This window comes from Zootoca vivipara, chromosome 3, assembly GCF_963506605.1.
Source record: "Zootoca vivipara chromosome 3, rZooViv1.1, whole genome shotgun sequence".
NCBI lineage: Eukaryota > Metazoa > Chordata > Lepidosauria > Squamata > Lacertidae > Zootoca > Zootoca vivipara.
Genome location: NC_083278.1, coordinates 42,531,452 through 42,552,896, shown reverse-complemented (window position 1 = coordinate 42,552,896; position 21,445 = coordinate 42,531,452). Strand labels below are relative to the sequence as shown.

The following is a 21,445-nucleotide window of genomic DNA, read 5'->3' as shown; positions in this document are numbered from 1 at the left end:
AATGGTCAGGGGTCCCTTTACCTTTACTATTGAAAGTGCTATCCCCAATGTATTATTTTTATAAACCATATAACATATGCCTAATAATCAAACAGATAATAATTACTTAAAGTTGTAACAGAGGATAACGCCAACATGATCATTTAATATTTTATACATAAAGATTATATATTGACATTTTGCTGGACATCAAATTAATTCCCTCCAAGTTTTGTAGGGCAGATGCTTCTACAATTCTGTCAGATGCCAGATTCACACAGAGGCCATTGTCAATAACAGCACTATGAACTTTGCCATACCTTTGTGTGTTTGTCGTCTTAAAGACTGGTTCTAATCATGGCAAAACTGTATATAGGCTTGACAATGAGTGACCCCATTTTGCTGAATGCTGAAATGTGAAATCTGACCTTCTGTATCTATGTGCTGCACTAAAGTAGGACAATCAACAAAGGAAATGTGATGCACCCTTCAATTTTTGTGACATTACTTACAATCTGGAGACTATTGAACACACATAAAGGCAAAGAGACAAACAACAGGGACAAACTTTTGTTTTAGTTTCTTTACACATTGAGAGAACACAGTTTCATAAACTGTACGCAAAACAGGTAACAACTTCACTTTCTCTTTAACCACACATCTAATGTGAAGTGACAGCCTCTTTTAGGATGGATAAATCTGTCAATTTCTGATTCTCTCAGTTTCTCATTTTTTTCCATTTGTGCATAGGTTTGTGATGATTATGATTAAAACACACCCACGTGAAGATTCGTAAGCAAGTTCCTCTGCATTGCTCCTAATAGATGCATTTTTCTATGCACATTTACCCAGTGTAATACATTCCTGTAGGTCACTGGTTCCCAATTAACCAAGTACTGTGGAGCCCCAGTTTTGCAAAAGCCAAGCCATGGACCCTCTACTTTTGAAAATTTTGATATTTTTATGATAGTTTTCATTATGTGGGTCTGCAGGCAGACACTCTACCAATCTATAAACACAGCACATGAGGTGGGAATACAGTATCCCCCCACTGTCTCAGTCACCATCTCAATGAGTTAGAAGGTGACTATCTGGAGCAGGGAACTTGCATCTACTTGTGTATGCTCCCTGTGTGATGTAGAAGCCAGATTTCCCAGGGTTCTGCAATGCCCAGGGAGCCTCCATGACTACAGGAGCCTCCCTGCTTCAGTCATTTGCCCTTCTGAATCATGCAGAGAAATAGGGATGGCAAGATTGGGATGTGTGGACATGTGGGTGAGCTACATTCTCCAATTTCTGTGTTTTATTATCAGATATGTACAATGTCTGAATAGGGCTTAACTATGACTAAGGAACAGGGAGAGGAGGCACAGGGAAGTGCAATGGGGTGTCATCTGGGAAGGGACATGAAGGGTTCCCAGTTTAGGGAAGTTTTTAATGTTTGATGTTGTTGCTTTTCATTGTTGTTATTGGTGTTCTGTTGGGAGCTGCCCAGAGCAGCTGGAGAAACCCAGCCAGATGGGCGGGGTATATATAAATTACTACTACTATTACTACTGTTTCTTTACGGAGAAGAAAGAAGGAAGTGGGACAGAGAAGCAAGAGTGGGCATTGGGATGAGGTGACACATGTTTGAGGCTGGGGTGGTGGAAGCAGAAGTGAATCATTAATTTGTGGGGTGCAGTGAGAGAAATGGAGTCAGGGAGTAAAGAAGGGCATGCGGTTGGAGGACTGGAGTCATCTTTTCGCCCCATCTCTCTCTCACTCGCAAATATATCACTTGCAAAATATTATGGGTTCTCCCCTAGATTCTGCAATAAATGTTGTCTTCCAATAACCTTGGCCTTAGTGTTTTGGCAACCTCTTTCAGGGATCCCTGGAAAAGCAACAGAAATGTATTCTATGACAGCAGGGTATGTCATGATTACTAAACGCTAGTCTCATGCTTCGTCAGACACTTCATCACCTGTGACGATTTGAGGGAATTCATCCCTGCCAGACAAAACTAGCATTGATTTAGCTATCTCCATCCTTAAATACTGCTGTAAGGCTCATTATCTGTGAAGTTTTGGAGACGTGTGCCATCCTAAAGAAAGATTAAGCTGTTATATACACACCACTATTCCCCTCCTGCCTATATCCAGAACACTGAAATTTGCCATGAATTTCCCAACTAAACTGATTTCAGGATAGATGTATGTTATTTTCCTGAACCCAAGCTGCAATATTGGAAAACTTCTATCACTATCTCACTGTCTGATAAGTGAAATACTGCTGAATAGTAAAGCAGTGCCAATGCACACTCCTTTTGGCTCTATAAACACACCTAATCAATAATGGCTTTGTCCATAACCATATATTTGGAACACAAAAACAATAACACACTTAGATGTGGCCATGCCCCATGTGGCAGGAGGTGGCATACGTTGAGGGCCATTGACATATTGAGTATGGGTGGACACCTTTTAAAAGTCAGGTGGATAAAGGCATATATCACCCAGCATGGGGTACTTTGACCTGAGCCATTTGAGGTGGCATAACCCACCCCGGGGTGTTGTTTGAGAGCTCATGAATTACTGAAATGCTATAGCGAAGATGGTAACAGGAACCTTGCTTTTTTTTTTTTTACAAAGCTTTATTATCACCAGTGTTGCATTAACTGGCTCACTATCGGGTAGCCCTGCCCCATATGAACCTTAGAATTTTAGGTCAGTCTGGAGTGGGACACAGCCTCTCCTGACAGGAAATTGAATCCAATTCAGCCTTTCAGGCACTTCATCAGAGGGCAAAGCACAACATTCTCCTTCACCCCTAATAATTACAAAACTCTTCAGCATGAGCTGAAGTGCAAAGAAAATACACAACACCGGGGGGAAACAACTCCTCACTGTGACCCATACATTTTTGATACTTGCTGCTTTCATTGAACAACTCCAGAGATGAATTTGGTGGTGTTTCCAGTTAAACGATTTCTCCTCAAACAGTGCCAGTTGCACAGAAATCAGAAAAACTGAAGCAAATCAAGAAAAGGGTGCATTGTTTGCTTTAAAAAAAACCAAAAACAAAACTGTTGTTTATGTGCAGCAGTAGCCTTAAGAGGATTTAACACTGCAGTGGATCAGATTTCTCTAAACCTTCTCTCTCCTGATAAGAGCCGCCTCTGTGAGGTGACACACCAAACAGCATAAATTACGTTAAGCTGCAGATAAGCAAAAGGCCATTTGGGGGTTCTGAGTGCCATACATGGAGATGCAAAGCAGCTAACAGTAGGAGAGTTGGCACTCATCTGGAACCTCCCAAGGATTAAATGTGAAAGCTCACATTTCCTTGCTGCTCTGAATCATGATTTCAGACAGTGACTAAGAACAAACCAGTGCCTTTGATAATGCGATGGGTTTTAATGGCAGTCCTTTTATCTGGGGGTCATAATTAAACATGTTTGATCAGGGCCTTAACAAGCACCTAACCAACATTTGTAGCCCCTTCTGGTAAATGAGCTATTGGCCACTGATTGTTAACAACATTGTTGTTGCTAGCGGTGATTAGTAATAATGAGGATACGAGTGTTACTTAAATCCGTTTAGGGAAAGCCAAGTTGGGAGGCGAACAACGTCAACACAGTAGATCTGAATAATTGGCAGGCAACTTAGGAAGGATGACATTCTGGCTTCAGGATGTTAAGTCATGATATATAGAATAAAATACCTTCACATGTAAGAGGAGCCATAGCTTAATATATGTCCTAAAGGCAGATTTCAGTTTAAAGGACTCAATGTATAAACAGTATTGGCCTGGTGTTAAGAACGTCATTAAAATAACCCAGATGGAGTCCAGAGAGAAAAGTCCTAATAAGACTGAGCAAACTAAACAAAAATATTGTATAATCTGAGGAGAAAGGAACCTCTTTTTTGTCGTCTTTCTAACTTCAGGCTTTGTACTTGCTTATAGCAGGCAGACATTCAATCAAACACACAGAGGAAAACTCCCTCAAAACTACACAGTTGATTACACCATGCAGTACCTCAGTAAGGATCCTGCCACTCTGCCTGGTTGCTAAGCTACATCTCCACCCAACCCCGCTCTTGGCTAGTTGACTTTGTTGAATCCTGGAAGCCAAGACCCAAGTTCGGGGCAAGTAGTCTTTGGTGAGAGAACCCCAGCAGAGATTTATCATCACAAAACATGCAGCAAAGAAAAGTGTGGAAACGTAGGCTGTAAAACCTTTAGAATGTGCCCTTTCTGTGACTCCAAAATGTCCCCTTTTAAAAGTCCTTTCCAAATTATCCCACTTCCCTAGCACAGAGACAGACTACACATTTGGTAAGTCATAAAATGGATTACTTACAAAACTCTTCAAAGGTCAGCTTCATGTGCGTTTCCATACAGCAGTCAAAAAAGATGCACAGGTGTAGGAGTATCCAAACTATTGGTATCGAAAAATGCTGGTTTCATACTCCATTCTGCTCTGAAACAAAAGAGGCTAGTTAAGGCCATGTGCTGGAGCAACCAGCTCATAGCTCCTTTCATACTTGAGTCCAAATGGAGAGTGAGTACAGCAAAGGCTTGATTACCCATTTCCTCCCAAGGTAAGGGGAAGTGACATACACTAAGCCTGGCAGAACAGAACAGCTCACTCCATGGAAATCTTTAGTAAAAGGAGAAAGATTTATATGATCTGAAGAGAAGCTATGGTTTTAACCTCTTCAGACATGAATTAGATCCAAGCATGCTGGTTATCCTACATACTTTAACACTAACAGAATTAACCCTTAAATTCATTCTTTCCAATCTCTAGATGGATCTATTGTCTACAGAAATTAGTAGCCTTATCTTTGCTGTAACTTTAGCTGTGGGGACAATCAGATGGTTTGCTCCCCCTCTCCTGTGTAAAGGCTATTTATTATTAAAAAATAAACATAATAATGAGCACAAATATGCATCTTGCAACAAAAATCCACAATACTAATACAATAGATTGATATAAAAATATTTAAATTATGTCTAAAATATCTTAAATTACTCTGACTTCAATCAAATATCAAAAAACTGCTGCGTTTTTGAAGCTGTCAATGTTTTCTTCCGCTAATTAATAAAAATAGACCAATTTTTTTGATAAACTTGTCATTTTCTTTTCTCTCTTAATCTTGTGAAATGCATGTTTAATTATTAAGGCCAACTCACACATTTTTTTCCTAGCCACTCCCTTAGCAGTTTGTTGTCTTCATTTGTTTTCATATAAAATCCTTAAGGTAGTATCCACATAGCAAGCTATTTCTTTATGCTCTGTTTTTACCAAGCCATTAATGTAATTTAGTAGAGGTGGGGAAAATGGGGTCTCATGGGATCACATATCCTAATGTCTTTTACATTTGACATTTAATTAAATCGCAATACTTTTGTGCCGCTTTGCAACCTCACCATATACCATAATACCCCTCTTTGCTTTTTGCCATATCCAATACTTGTTTCCCCCTGTACAGCATTGCAAATATACAGCTCTTACTATCAGAAAGTTCTTCCCGATCTTTAGTCAGAATCTCCTTTCTCAAAACTTGAAACACCCAAACAGAAGTTATTCCCACTGTGGCCAGTCTTTCAATAAGCACACACCTTTTCCAGTTCTAAATCGTTAACCTTTGAACAAGACACACAACAGGTGTTAACAATAACTGGGATGAGAGGATTGCTGCAAGGGAGAAGTTTAGTGGGGTGTGTGCAGGTGGTAGATGTGGGGAAAACATTGAGCTCAAGCAGTGCAGCTGCATCTGTTGAAGTGTGGAGCTCTTTTAACAAAGATCTCTTTGTTAGATGGGGAAAGCACCTTTAAAGCTTGTAAGACTGTAAGCTCGCCTATTGGCAAGCAGGTTGAGGAAGGAGGTTTAGGTCTGTGAGGAATCTGCCAGTTTTGGGTTTCACTGTTTCTCGTTTTTCCCATCTTAACTTCAGTTTATCACAGTTATGCATCAGTTTGGGAATTTCCTATTTTAAGTCCTCATGACAATTTGTCACCATTTAAGTAAAGATTTCTCCAAATAAACTTTATTTTGCAAAGCAGTTTCACCTAATGCAATGCATGTTTGTACACTGTTCTCATGAATTGTTATGCACACACTTTCCTCTAATATGGACATTTTGGTAAACAATTTTTTTTTGGTTTGGAGAACTGCATTGCAGAATTCAGAGAAAGGTTAGCTGTGTTTTATTTATATATCTCTTTCTAAGCTTTCTTACCCACCCTCTTCACGGCAAGGTCCCATAGCAGTTTACAATATAGAATATGCAATTGTAAAAATAGGTAAAACTACAGTCATACCTCGGTTTAAGTACGCCTCGGTTTGAGTATTTTCAGTTTAAGTACTCTGCGGACCTGTTTGGAACGGATTAATCCACTTTCCATTACTTTCAATGGGAAAGTTCACTTCAGGTTACGTACGGACTTCCGGAACCAATTACACCAGGCATCCCCAAACTTCGGCCCTCCAGATGTTTTGGCCTACAACTCCCATGATCCCTAGCTAAGAGGACCAGTGGCCAGGGATGATGGGAATTGTAGTCCAAAACATCTGGCGGGCCGAAGTTTGGGGATGCCTGAATTACACTCATACCTCGGGTTAAGTACGCTTCAGGTTGAGTACTCCGCAGACCCGTCTGGAACAGATTAATCCACTTTCCATTACTTTCAATGGGAAAGTTCGCTTCAGGTTACAGTAAGTACGCTTCAGGGTAAGTACAGACTTCCGGAAACAATTGTGTTTGTAAACCGGGGTACCACTGTATTGTGATTCTAAAGCAAGTCAAACCATTCCAAATGGAACAGAACAGTATGTATTCAGCAAAAGAGGTGGGTCCCACAAAACAAAATACCTAACTGTGAAAGCCTTAAAAGGTTCCTCCTCACCAAAAGGCAAAGGCTGCATGATGAAGATAATAGACACACCTTTGATAGTGGTGGGGAATCTGACCTCCATGGAGAAAGCCCTCTTCTGGATGGCCACTCCTTGCAATTTTGAACATGGTGGAACTACCAAAAGAACCCACTCTGCAGATCTTAACACTCAAGGAGGACTGCAGGGATGAAGGTGGTATTTCAGATATTTGGAGTCTTTTAGGGCTTGAAATGTAGATGTGAGCATCTTGAATTGGGCCCAGGAACCAACTGGCAATCAGTGCTGCTGTTTTAAGGGGCTACTGTAGGAGGCCTAAGCAGAACCCAAGTTTGTAATCCAGCTGCTGTATTTTGGACTGGTTGAAGTTTCTGAATCTTTTCCGAGGGCAGCCCCACATGAGCGAGTTGCAGCAGTCCAGTCAGATCACGTATTGTTCCACATGGTAGTTTTACTTTAAAATGCAAAAAAAGAAAGAAATTTGTGCCTTATCTCTTCCAATGTGAGTGTTGTATGAGTGGTCTAATTTTTAGTCATCTCTGCGCAAAGTGACACAACAAACTAGGATAAGCCAGGACACTGAATTAAGACATAAAAAGAAACCACATTTAGTGCAAGCAAATATTCTCAAATATTCTCAAACCTGATTTATTGGCCCAAAATAAACTGCTGTGTATGAGCCAACTTCAGTTTAGATGTGCGCCCAGCAAGCACGAGTTAAGGTAAACCAGCCGTATTCCTGTTCCTGCTAGGAGTGCATGAGACAAATGTGTGACAATTGATTTCCACCTCCACCCCCCATCACTGGAACAAATTGGGGAGGACTGATAAAACATGAATCCCTGCCCAGAGAGAACAAAGGCAGTGTCATGTAGTCAGCACCGTGCTGTGTTGTCAGCTGCATTCTGACTGTTGCCAAACGTAATAGAGCCATATGAATCCAAAAGAATGAAAAACACCATCAAACTCTTAATATTTTACCCTGCTTTTGTTCTTGACATGCACCCCAGTCCCAGCCTCAGCCTGAGCATTGTTTTCCAAAGGTCAGAGCTATTTGGGTACGGCATGCATATAATGTACTCAGGGGGTAAGAGACCCTTTCCAGGAAGCAATAATTGGATGGATGAAATAAAACCTATGACAGTTATAAGCAGCAGGCCTTGGGAAACAACCTAATGAACACAAGGGTGCCGTAGCAGCATATGAACAAATGGAGCAGTTAACAGGCAGATACATGAAAGGGGTTATGGCTCTATCACACGCAGTAGGATATGCCATAGCTCAGTAGTAAAGCAATGATTTGAAAGCAAAAGGCTGCCAGTTCAGTCCTTGGCATGTCCAGCCACAATGTATTGGGTGCTATAACTGGGAAAACGCTCTGCCTGGAACTGGAGAACCATTCCGCATCATATTGCAGTGGAAAGACCAACTGCCTGGCATGGCATGAAACAAGTCTGTATGTTCACTTAACTTAGCTGAGCATGCCTTCTGCTGTGATATGGGCCATAGCTCAGAGGTGCAGCATATGCCACACAAGCAGAAGGTTCCACTTTCAGTCCCTCCCTGTAACGCATCTCAAGATAAGGCTCTTGCGTAGCAATACTCTGACAGAGTCTTCTAATTGCTTGGGAACTTGGCGACTGGCTGACAGTTGTAACAGACAACAGCAGGCTAGATGGACCAATGGCCTGGTTCAGTATGAAGCAGTTTCAGGTGATCTTATTTGTTGACTATTCTCCCCGACTGGCTGTGGCATGGAACTGCCCTGTGAATGTGTGGATGATGCTTCCCCCAGCTATTTCTACTGAGAAACTACATCCTGGCAATGGAGGCTGGTCCACTAGGGTTACTGAGGCATAGCACTCCCAAGGAGAATGTGGAGCAATAGATAGATTAATACTGCAAAATCTCACACTCTTCCCTGTCCCACACACCTTTTATACTTCTATTGAAGCTCAGAGAAGCCCTGCAAGCAATTCTGCCAATCTCACGTCATCAGGACAATCAGCTCTCTGCAAGACTCAGCCAATCCTCATCCAAAGCATAGCCGTATGATTAAACAATGTGCTGTGTATACAAAGGATGCCTATTGTGGTATCACCTTATTATTTGTGATACAGGTGCACTCTGCATGCTCATGCCACTTATTCCTGTAGATTATAGTTTAGGGTTGCCATATTTCAAAATTTGAAAATCCGGAGCTTTTCCTGTTCCTGCTAGCATGGCTTGCTTTCTATTTTCTGCTGAGAATGCATAAAACTCAATTCTGGAGCATAATGCTATCACAGAGTGGCCCTATGGCTTTGAGCTGTCCAACGCTTAAGATACTTTGTCCATAAAACACTTTCCTTCTGAGTCCTGTAGGCACCTCAGTGACTATTTGAGTTAATTAAATGTTCAAATCCCTGCGATGGGGTGAGCTCCCATTGCTCAGTCCCAACTCCTGCCAACCTAGCAGTTCGAAAGCATGTCAATGTGCAAGTAGATAAATACAGCGGGAAGGTAAATGGCGTTTCCATGAGCTGCTCTGGTTCACCAGAAGCAGCTTTGTCATGCTGGCCACATGACCTGGAAGCTGTACGCCGGCTCCTTTGGCCAATAGCGCGAGATGAGCGCCACAACCCCAGAGACAGCCACGACTGGACCTAATGGTCAGGGACCCCTTTAACTTTACCTTAATTGCAACAAAGATCTTCAACACAACGTGCTGCATACCCCACATACTGGGACTGTCATGAACTGCAACTGGGTGATCCAAACACTCCATAATATCTTGTACTGTACGACAATAACTCCGCTTAGCATTTGGACTAAACATCAGGCTAATTTATCACATCCAAAAACATCTGTCCCAGAAAAATCCTGTTGCAACCTCAGCAATCACCTCCTCTTTTGTGCATTTTTCAGCTGTGGTCACAAATCAGAGCACTCTTCTGGCTTGATGCCAAGCTGACCTGTGAAATTGCAAATGGGGTCCTGGTGACACAAGTGTTCTTTTATGAGTGAGCTTAGTGATTTGGGTTTCCTTATTTTATTTTCAGGGCAGGCCTTCGATAAATGAACACAATTAGCCAACCCATTGCAATGTTACCGTCATGTGTAATAGATAGCCACGGATAACAGATTAAGTCCTGGGCTTTATTATTCCTTTAATAATAATAATAATAAATAATAATAATAATAATAATAATAATAATAATAATAATAATAATGCATTTCATAAGAATTTCAGCTTCTTGGGGAAACCACCCACTTTTATGGGTGCAGAGCACATTTTGCCCCCACGGCAGGGACATTCTAAGGGCAGCGCTGATTTCCTCAGTCCGGCTTGATGCCATTGTTTACAGGACCTGCTGCTGATAGGCATCACTTTTCCTTTTCTGGCCACAGCATTTTTTCTCTTTCCTGAATCACTCCCATGGGTAATCACAGCTAATCATTAGCATGTTGATATCATGACACAGCACAGTCAATCAAACCTGCCTATGTGCTGACAGCACAGAGGGCAAACAATTGGGAGTGAAGGCAAATGTTTCCTGAATGAGTCACAAGACTTATACTAGCCAATGTGGTGATATAAGAGTGCTATGTAAGTGCTGGTGCCACTAAGGGGCAAATGAAGCTGTTTTGAGGGAGGGGTTTCTGCATATGCAAACACATCCCAAGCAATTGCTTAAAAATTGTAAAAAAGGTGGCAGGGAGAGGAATCTTTTTGACGCTGCTTAAAATGTTCTCATAAAACAGTGACTATTTTTGGCTCAGCTCTGGGACTAAATAATTCAGAATACTTTCAGCGCCACACTCTCAGATATCATGTAAATGACTGTTTTGACAAACCGGTATATTGGACAGAATAAGTAATGCTATCTGACACCATGTAAGTGGGAAGGCTTTTCCTTTTTGGGGTATTGTGTGCTAGATAGGCTTAAGCTGTGTATGAAGGCATCTCTTCTAAGTTGCCTGGGGGTGCAGGGGAACCGGGGAAGCAAAAGCAAATCTTGGCAGGTTCACTACTAACTGATCCAGCAAAGCACTTAATGTGAAATCCAGACCCTACTGAACTCAAGAAGAATGTAGTAGGGCTTTGCCCTAGGCAATAACAGAAGAAGGTCCCTCTTGGAAAAGGCTGTCCACATACACAGTGATTTGGCACAGCTAGAAGCTCTAAATCAGCTGCAAGAGCAATCTGAAAACCCGGGATAATGTCTCATTGGGGAGGCCACCAGAAAGCAGAACTTGCTGCAGAGAAGCTCATCTGGAGAAGGGGGGGGGGGAGAAGCATCCTAGGTATGAAGGAGCTAAGCAGAAGGATTAAGACTCAGTGGTGGGATATGAACTGTTGCAAAAGCAGTAAGATAACTTGAGAGCATTCTCTACTTTAGTGCATTACAAGGGCAGAGTACAAATCTCCAGTTCTTTTCTTTTTTTTAATCTGTGGTGACAGGTGGCATGGCTTTTTCTGGATCTAAAACAAGTAAGAGCCATTGGTAGGCTGAAGTCCTGGGAATGGCTAGATTGCAAGAAGCACAGCCATTGAAAATACAGCCGTTGAACGTAAATGCTTGGGCATCTAATTGGGAATGGGGGGTGAAATAGGGGGGACAATGTGCCCCATATCCATCTTCTTCCATGTACCTGTGGGCGATGAGTTGCACAGTTGTTCTACTGGCCACAGACATTTTATTATCATTATTACTTTTATTGAGAAGGCATAACTATTTCTGACTAGGAGTAGCTTTGTCAACAAAGCACATAGGTTTGCAGTGCCACAGCTTTCCCATCTCTGCCCTAGGGAGTAATGCTAACCCCATTGTAAAGCTGGCTGTGGGGTGTTAGGAAGAAGTTCAAGTGGGATAGATGGAGGTCGGCTGATTGGATAACCTATATGCTGCTGGAGGTCTTCTAGTGAGCCAACAGAAAGTCCACTGACACAGATATTTCGGTGGTGATGTGGTGAAACGTGGGGGGTGTTATGGCAGGCATGGGCCCATCAGCTCCAAATTCCACTAGTCCCTATGAAATGCCAAAGAAACAGCTCAATGCCATGTTAGCTCTCAGACTGGCCTAGTTGTTTTCACCCAGTTGCAGTCAATAGGAGGGAATAATAATAATAATAATAATAATAATAATAATAATATATTTATACCCCCCCAATCTGGCTGGGTTTCCTCAGCCACTCTGGGTGGCTCCCAGTTGAATATTAAAAACACAATACAGCATTAAACATTAAAAACTTCCCTAAACAGATGTCTTTTAAAATTAGGATAGTTGCTTATTTCCTTGACATCTGATGGGAGTGTGTTCCACAGGGCAGGCGCCACAGAAGGCCCTCTGCCTGGTTCCCTGTGATCTCACTTTTCGCAGTGAGGGAACTGCCAGAAAGCCCTCAGCACTGGATCACAGTGTCGGGGCAGAACAATGGGGGTGGAGACGTTCCTTCAGGTATACACCCTAGCTCTCACCCTAGTGGCTGCAAACAGCAAGGCACAGAATGCAGTGGTGGCTGGTGAGACTGGAGCAGGGGTCAGCAAACCTTTTCAGCAGAGTGCCGGTCCACTGTCCCTCAGACCTTGTGGGGGGTCGGACTATATTTTTTTTTGGGGGGGGGAAATGAACAAATTCCTATGCCCCACAAATAACCCAGAAATGCATTTTAATAAAAGGACACATTCTACTCATGTAAAAACATGCTGATTCCTGGACCGTCCGCGGGTCGGATTTAGAAGGCGATTAGGCTGCATCTGGCCCCCGGGCCTTAGTTTGAGGACCCCTGGACTGGAGGGTTGGAAGTCAGGGAAACCAACAGTGGGTGTAGCCAAAGCCAATGACATTAAGAATCAACAAATTCTAGTTTTGTTCCCATCCTCCTCCATGCTAGGATAACACTGAGACTACTTAAGGAGGTTTTAAGAAAGCAGATGGAAAGTTGAGGGCTACATGAGAGTAGAGTGAAGTTTGCAGGGCAGGGCCCCATTTGCTCTCATGGACTGGCAAGATGTGTTAATTTGTTATCCCAATAGATCTCACCACCCCACCACCTTAATTGCGAGGTAGGCTTGCTCTGCTTGTCAGTTGATTTCCATGGGCTTTAATACACCTAACTCTGTATCGTTTTACAGTATAGCCATTGTGTATTAATAAACCCACTTAGATACAGGTAACACAGACTCCTAAAATGTGCTCTATTGGATATATTTGACAAGAGGAATAATTTGCAAGCTCATTACATAATACTGATGACGTTGTTGATGAGGAGGATAACAATAGGAGGGATTTTCTTATTGCAAATCATGACATTTTTTGGGGAAAATGTCAGTTCTTCACCTTTTAGGGCCAATGTGGAAAGCATTGTAAATTGGCAGCAAAATTAAAGTTGGTGAAAAGCTGTGTGGAATTGAAGAAGCTTTCCTCTCATCCAGGAGGTCTGTGAAACATGAAAATTGATACACAACTCTGGCTATTATAAATGAAAATAAAATACCAGTGCCAGGCAGAAAGACTGATGTTCAGAGGCCAGAATGTTGCCTTTAAAAAAAGAAAGTGACTAAAGGATATTAATAGAACCCATATAAAAACAAAAGATTCCTCAGTACTGTGATAAGAGATGACAGAGATGAGCCCTTACAGCAAGATCTTTGTATTATTCAAACACTTGTTTATAAAAGCCAGCCCTACTATCCATCTTTTTCTCTCTTATTTCCAACAGAGTTGGAGCAAAGGCTCAGCATCCTTGCCAAATTGCAACTTGGCAATTATATTGAGCTTAATGTTCAATAAATGCATGATCATTCACTTTGGTTCATGGCAGCTGCCATTTGAAGAGCTGTGCCAAGAGCTCAACTACGGTACATACTTTCTTTTAGTATGAGAAGTATCTCCACAACAGCGATGATGACTCCTGGGGATGGGAGCCATTTTTGCCTCCCCTTGCTCATTAGGACTTTTTATGGATGTGCTACCTCACTGCTTCCTCACATGCATCCCAGTCTCAATCACTGTTTTATTTCAGTCCCTGCTGAGTGCTGAGAGTCTCCCCATCTTCACAGTCAGGATGGAAGGTGTGAAACAGCCTTCTCTTAACTTGTAAGCCACCAAACCAAACACAGCCCATCCAGCTCAATGAAACTTCCATCTTTGCTGAATGTCTCCACCTACTGAAACAAGGTGTATTAGCAAGCACCTGCCAGGCCACAACACACAGTTTAGTATCTTATATCAGGTCAGAGCAGAAGCTGCCTTTTAAGATGCAAAACTTCCATTTGCAAAAAGAACCACCTGGAATATACTGTGACATATCATATGGAGTGATATTCTCTAAGATGCACTTGTAAAGGCAGATATTGGCTCCTCATTGGGTGACCATGCAGCAACAGCCCCCGCCCCCAGGGATCATAAGAAAGGAATAAAGACTCTGACCTGTTATGGAATTAAAATTAGGCCACAACTTTATTAAGCTTCCAAAGGTAGGAAGACCTTGGCTTGAGCCTTAGGCGTGTACCCCTCCCAGCCCCCCAGCTGGGGGAACTGGGGAACATCAGGGTAAATGGGATATGGGAGTGCACTGTGAGACGTAAGTGTTTGCAGGCAGCCCAGCCCATATCCCCGTGTGCAGGGTAGTTCACTGACAGCCTTTCGGTGTTGGCCAGTGACACCCATCATATAACCCCTTTTAAGAGGGGACCCTGGAATTGACGTTGCAGGGAGGTGAGTCACCACTTCATCTCCCCCCCCCCTCAATATAGGAAAGAAAAGACTAAAGGATTCCACCCAAGGCCATAACCACCAAAGTTGTGATGAATTGCTATGGGGAAGACAAAACCTGCCAATGCAGGAAAAATTCTTCCTGGTCCTTCAACAGCAACCAGTCAAAGACCATAGCAGCGCCCGCTAAACAGGAAGAAAAAGTTAACCTGCAAACAAGAAACATTAAACAAATGGTGAGGGTGACTCTCCAGAGCCGACTGCCTGGCTATTGTCAGCTCCATATATAGTGGGACTAGCCCCACCTCCCAGCAAGAAACTTGATTACTGAGGCTGGGCGTAAAAACCCCAAAAATTAACACAGAGAGGCAAGCCAGCTCCTGTTTGCCAGTGAGCTCTCTGGGTACTGTAGCACCACGCGCGATCCTGCAAAGGGCACCCACAATGTAAAGTGTGAGTGCTCATTATTTTAAAATCAGAGGATTGTTATTATTTACCTCATTTTGCAACTTAAGGCTCTCTCTCTCTCTCTCTTTAATAAAAAAATGTGTATTTAGTTACCAATATACCACTTCTCAAGAAATGTTTCCATTTCTTAACGAACATATGCACACAGCAACTTAAAAATAAATCTTAAAAACATCAAATCACACAAATTCAGCATACATTATAAAATGGTGGCCTCACACTTCAGTGAAGGACCCGTTTAAAAAGACAAGTCTTCAGAAGGCGCTTAAATGAAAGGGGGCACTTTCTAAACCCTCTCTTCCTTCAGTTATTTACTGTAGGAGTGTCTATTGGGCATGGTGCTATCTGCTGGCTTGTTTTGCAACTGAATAAATGGTTAAGGAGAAGGCTGTCCAAAGAAAAATTAGGCTGCTGCAATGTGTACTTTGGAACACTCAGAGTATAACAGCAGAATCAAACATCATACAAGCACAGAGACACAGATGACTTGTAAAAAGGCCCATTTTCTGTAATTACATGGTTAGATTCATTCAGTGCCACTGATCACTTCAGATACATGTGCCGGTCTATTGATCACAAATCCGCTTCTCCCTTAAACTAACAGATGTACAGTTATTAATCTTGGAAGGGTTCCATATCCATTTTTGTTGTTGTTGTTGAAAGATCAGAAAAGCCCATTATAGGATGATATGGCATCCAGCATGCAGGAATTTCTTCTGCACTCCCACACTAGACAGATTCAAACAATGCCAAAAAGAGATGAAATGATGTGTTCTGTCTCCAGGATTTCTCTTCAGTGTTTCTCTCTTCCACTTTGAAACAATAGCGTTCTTCAGTGTTTAAGCATTTACACATCTGTGAACTTTTTAGAAATGGGTAATTGAACCACACCTGTTTTTCCCCCCCTGTTGCCTCTTCCAACTTTCCTCAGCCAGGCCCTTATCTCTCCTAAGAGTTTCAATGAAATTTGATGCTATACATTAATACCAAAATGAGCAAGTATGTCAAACAAAATAAAAATAAAAATAGGGGAGGTGGAAGAAGAAAAAGGCAGGAAGAAAAAAGCAATGCCCTGGGCCATTAGGAGGAAGGGTATCTAATAAATAATGAAGGGAAGAAATGGAAGACATTTTCTAAAGAACATTATACAGTGGTACTTCGACTTACGAACGACTCTACAACCGAATTTTTCGACTTACGAAGGTGCCTTCGGAACGGATTAAATTCGTAAGTCGAGGCACCACTGTATTTAAATCATCAGGGCACAGTAATTAGCTGGAGGAATTAATACAGATAGCATGGAAAGATGCTAGAAGGACTAGCAGGACTGTGGCGATGTCCAAGGAAATCAAATCTGCCCCTACTCCAAAGATACAGCAAAATGCTAAATAGTATAATTGTATCATAAAGCACTGGATGGCTGCCTAATATCTCACAGATGCTTATCACACATTGAAGACAGTTGGAACAACCAGCAATGGGGCCCATGGGCCAAATGTAGCACACTGAAGCTTTCACCAGCTTGCACAGTAAAGTGTACTTGCTAGTTTCCATGTTGCCTGCTGCAGGATGAGGTGAGAAGAAGGGAAATGACGGAAATCAACAGGAGAACACATTTAGGTCCTACAGGTCTAAGGATCAGCTTCTTCAGGCACTAACAGAACTGTGATCTGCTATGATTCAAGGCATCTGCAGGGACACTATAAATCCTTCTTCTTATGAATAATCTCAAACAATGTTGCATTGTAATGGTCTATACTATGTGCCCAAGATGGTGGGAGGAGATGGGGGACGTGATGTGACATTCTTTCCAAGTCAGATGCATTTTCCACATCATTATTGTAATGCATCCTATTTTGGTGCTAGGAGCTGGGGCTGAGTATCATTTTCGATTTAAATGGTAATTTATACTGTACCTGTCCAGTTTCACCACCTGAAGGCAAAATGGAAATGTGCTGTTGCCTGCACCGCCATGCAGTGCCCTTCCACTGCATAGGCCTACTGGAATGTCCCCGTAGGCAAAAGGAGTTTTCCACAAGGCCTTGACACTCATATTCTCTGCCCCATGGACCTGTATCTTGAAGTGATAAGTGCTTTGACTTGTTTCAAAGGAAGACTTGGCTGGCTTAACGTGGGTTTCACATTTAGTCTGCCATGATATATAAAATTTCTAGCATTTTAAACCAATGTAAAGACACAATTTATCTGTGCAACAGCACCTATGGCTGTTCTTTCTCTGCAAAGGGGAACACTCCTCCGTGTCACCTGGTGAAACGCTCTTCAGCTCGAAATCACCTTTTGACACTGAAGTCACTATTGACTTCCCTTTGATGTTTTCAATTAATTTGCGGCAGTATTTGTCTGACGACATTGGTACTCCACAGTTCTGGATGAGGGAGTGAGGAGAATTAGTTAAAGCAAAAACAATTTGCTCTTTCTTTATTCCACATATTGAGGTGGGGGTGGAGAGGGTCTCAGGAGTCAAGAGAGGCTGTGTAGCATAATGGGAGGGTAAACAGAAGGTGGCAAAGACATGCCTGTAACCGAATGCAAGAATGACTAATAACAAGGAGATGCTGTCTAATTTAGGTGGCAGATTCTTGAAATACTGAGTCTGGCAACTTCTGTGAAGGAAGCCTCTAGCAATAGGATCATCAGGAAAAAAATGTGCCCTTTTGTTTGAGATACAGCTTGGCAATTGTCTTGAGGGCAGCACAATGAACTAAAACAGGCAGACTCATTATGGTTATATGTACATCACTCAAAGCAAAAGATCACATATTGTTAGGAGAGTTTTATTGTGTTGTGTCACACAAAGAGATTACCGTTTTGATTGGCATTTGTACAGCTTGATTGTTTGTTTCATGGACTTTGATGGCTATGGGAATTTGTAGGCCACACCTTTCATGCCTCTAAGGCCATTTCAGCCTATTGGATGCAGCTTGCCAGGAAGGTTTTTCAAAAAGAACCTCAAAAACCCCCAAACATTTCCCAACCCCCCCCAAAAGCCTTGTTCCCCCAAATGAGGACAGCGGGATTAAGCAGCATATGCAAAATAACAACAACATCACCCTTCAAAGGGCATCTATGGTGATCCTTGTTCCCTGCAGCTTTAACAATTTACAAACTGGTGGTTAGAAAGAGATACCAATTTACACTCCTGGAATGAAACCCCACCATGACAAACATTTTAGTAAGAACAATTTTTAATAATTTAAGTCCTCTATTGGAAGAGGAAAGTAAAAGAGAAAATTGCATGTAGCCAATTAAGAATTTATGAACAGCTGAATACACACAGTTTATTTATTTACTAGAAATTGGAGTGGGATATTTTGCTGCCTCTGTCACTAAATTAATCACTTTCTGTCTCACCTACAATCAATCTTGATAATTATAGTTCAAGGTAATGATGCAAGGCAAGTTAGAAACAGAATTACCATCACAAGGGTGTGTGTGCTCCTCAGATCCCAAATGTTTTGATTTAATTGTGTTGGGTTTTATTTCCATTTTTTGGGGTACATGCAAATTGCTTCTTCTTCAGAACAATGAGGTGATGTGGAAAATATATAAAGACACGAGTAAATGCAGCAAAACATCTCCATTAACAACTCCAGTCAAATAGAAATGATAAAAGAAGAGCTAAAAGAAACAGTAAGCGATAATATGACTAGTTATTTCCAAAAGAACAGGTATGTTTTAAGACTCCTGGTGCATGTTATGCCCAGTGATGGGCAGTCATCGATATCATTCATCAATGGTCTATTTATTTTCTTTCTTATGAATAATTGCTAAGAATGATCACATGACTCCATCGTGACCCATTCACTATTTTACCTGGAAGCCGCAAGGAAAAGAAATTCTGTTTCAGACACCTTTGAGGACAGCAGACCTTCTCAGGTGAAGATAGAAGGTCTATTACAGTATTCCTTTATTTTATTTTGTTTCAAACTAGTGGAGTGGGGAAGCAAAGAAGGGAATTAAGGAATGGGGATAACTTGTGCTGCCTCTTCCATATTAACTGTAACCTATTAACAGATAAATGATTTGTGATAGATGCACATCACAAAAAAATGTCGACATTCCATCAGGGGAAAAGACCATTGTGATTGTGAAGGAATATCTGAGCCAAAGGTGGATTTCAGTTGTGAGAAATAATCTCTCTCAGGCCTTGCAAGCTCATTTCCTATCTGCTTACTTGAAGAAAAGAAAAGTAGGTAAGCTGTTTTAAGACCAATTGACTAAGCAAGTTCATTCTTCCTGCATACCATTTGATCACCCATGACTTTGCATGTCTAGAATTTAGAGCAGTGGTTCGCAAACCTTTTCAGCCCACTGCTCACCTAGTTCTATAAATTCATCCCTAATGCCCATTATACTAGCCTAGCAGTTTGCGCAACCCATTGAAGAAGTTAGCACACAGACAATGCAGAACAGTAACAATTAATTGCGCATTTAATCAAAATCCAATTAAAACAATTTAGTGTCATTAATTCAACAAAACTGATAAACTTGATCCATTGATACCAGTTTGTCAACGTCGGGTAGTCATTTACACTTCCAGTGTCTCTAGCTCTCCTCTTGCCTTTTCACATACCCCTAGGTAATCCTACTGCCCTCACTTTGGGAGCCACTTTGGGTGACACAGATTAAATCCTGGGTTTTTTAAAATGTAATTTCTTTGCTTCAACTCCCTCGTAGTTACTATAGATTTACCTGAGGTGCTCAGATGACTAGCTGAAATAGCCTTGTCTACTGTCACTTGTTTTCTGATTACCTCTCAGCCTTGGGGCCTCAGTGAGTGAACCAGGGCCTCAGATTCTTTCCTATTTTCCTGCATTCCAGGTCCTGTCCTCAGCAATAGAGGCAGCCACTTGTACAAATGCGTAACTCCACACCCAATAACCTTCCCTTCCTATCTTTGCTAATGCTCAGCAAGACCAAGACACTTAGGCATTACCCACTAAGTTCTGTTGATCACTAAACTTTTAATGCAAGAATTTGGATCTATAAATGCAAATTCATTCACATGCCAGTTCATCCCAGATTGTAACCAAAGTGGCATATTGGCAAAAATCTGCTTGTGCAAAAGACCTTTTGAATCCAAGCTAATCATTTTTCATTTATGCAATCCCTAAAATATACTGAAGGCTTTGCAAAAGAATGAAATAAACATGCTGCTGTCTGCAGTCAGTTACAATCTAAACATGAAATAGACCAAAGGCAAGAGGAATGGGGAAAGTCAAGCAAATATGGAATGAGAATATTCAGAAATGTTACGTTTCAAGCGTGCATCTCAGATCAAATTATGGAACAATGTATCAATGTGCTCTCTGTTAGTATAGGTTAGGGAGACAATGTTTAGAACTGTTTTCTGGTGGCATCTTATGCCTTGATGATCTTTCCTACATTGCCAGAACATCCTCTCAGGCTTATTGGTGATCTAGTGAAGAAAGGGGAATGCATTTCCAGCTTTGGTGGAAAAGTCGACACCTTCTGGAGTCAAATATTTGAGGAAATCAATCGGATCACTCAGAGGTATACCTAGGCTCCCTTGCGCCCTTGGCAAGCAGCTGTAGCAGTGCCTCTGAAAGCATGAGGCCAGAAACTCAAAAGTTTTGCTTTCTTCACCTTTCACTGCTCCCCCTCCTAGCCACTCCAAGCCAAAGTGGAGAGGTGCTATTTTCACGCATCCCTGGGTCTGTGCCATTGGGGGGGGGGCGCCAAACTGGTCAAGCACTAGGTAAACACCCCTGGGATACAGACTGAATAGCTGGAGTTGACAGAATATGTCAACACAAGAAGTTAGCTTTCTTCTGATGGTTGCAAGGCTGGTCATTGCATGGATTTGGAAGCATCTAGAGAGAGCTGCAACAGAGGTTTGATATGAGAAATTATGGTTCATGGCTATGCTGGAAAAGATTACTCAAGTTTGCCTTCATAGGAGGACAAACAAAAAGGACACATTCTGTACATTTTGGTTTGATTTATTAAATATATAAATGAGGGACTAAATTCCCCCAGCACTCCATCAATATATGCAGGCCTGTGAAATTCCCAAAATGTTAGTATGGTGTATTTGGAATTACATGCTGAATCACTCTGATCCTTGCAGGGGAATATGATGACAAAGACTAGAATATGCTATTGTTAATGCTGATCTTTTATTTTTTTTTTCTGTAATAAGAATTACTTTAAAAAAAGGGTTCTTTAAAACAACAACAACAAACATTTCATTGATTCCCTTTTTGCCTTTTTCTCAAGAAAGGCCTTTGATGCAAATATTTGGCGGCTTGGGATTTCTGAAGTAGGACTTCAGAGGACTGAAGTGGAGAAACAAAGGGTGCTTGCCAGACTAGCTAAGCTTCCCTGGCAGCACCTGCATCTGAGAAGTATCTGGGATGCTTGGATGTGCT

At 41.7% G+C, this 21,445-nt stretch overlaps 1 long non-coding RNA gene and 1 other non-coding gene across 3 annotated transcripts in view; both read right to left on the bottom strand.

Annotated features, from left to right (window-relative positions):
- The window catches only part of LOC132591890 (uncharacterized), a 77,534-nt gene that overhangs the window by 38,494 nt on the left and 17,595 nt on the right, over nucleotides 1-21,445 (bottom strand). The window contains exon 2 of one of the 2 annotated variants that reach the window (XR_009557330.1): nucleotides 4,325-4,444. This is a non-coding gene — a long non-coding RNA (uncharacterized LOC132591890). The remainder of the gene's footprint in view (nucleotides 1-4,324; nucleotides 4,445-21,445) is intronic. The other variant, XR_009557331.1, reaches the window with a different exon arrangement.
- On the bottom strand, nucleotides 4,556-4,672 carry LOC118083275 (U5 spliceosomal RNA). Its single transcript, XR_004692355.1, has one exon. It is a non-coding gene; the product is annotated as a U5 spliceosomal RNA (small nuclear RNA).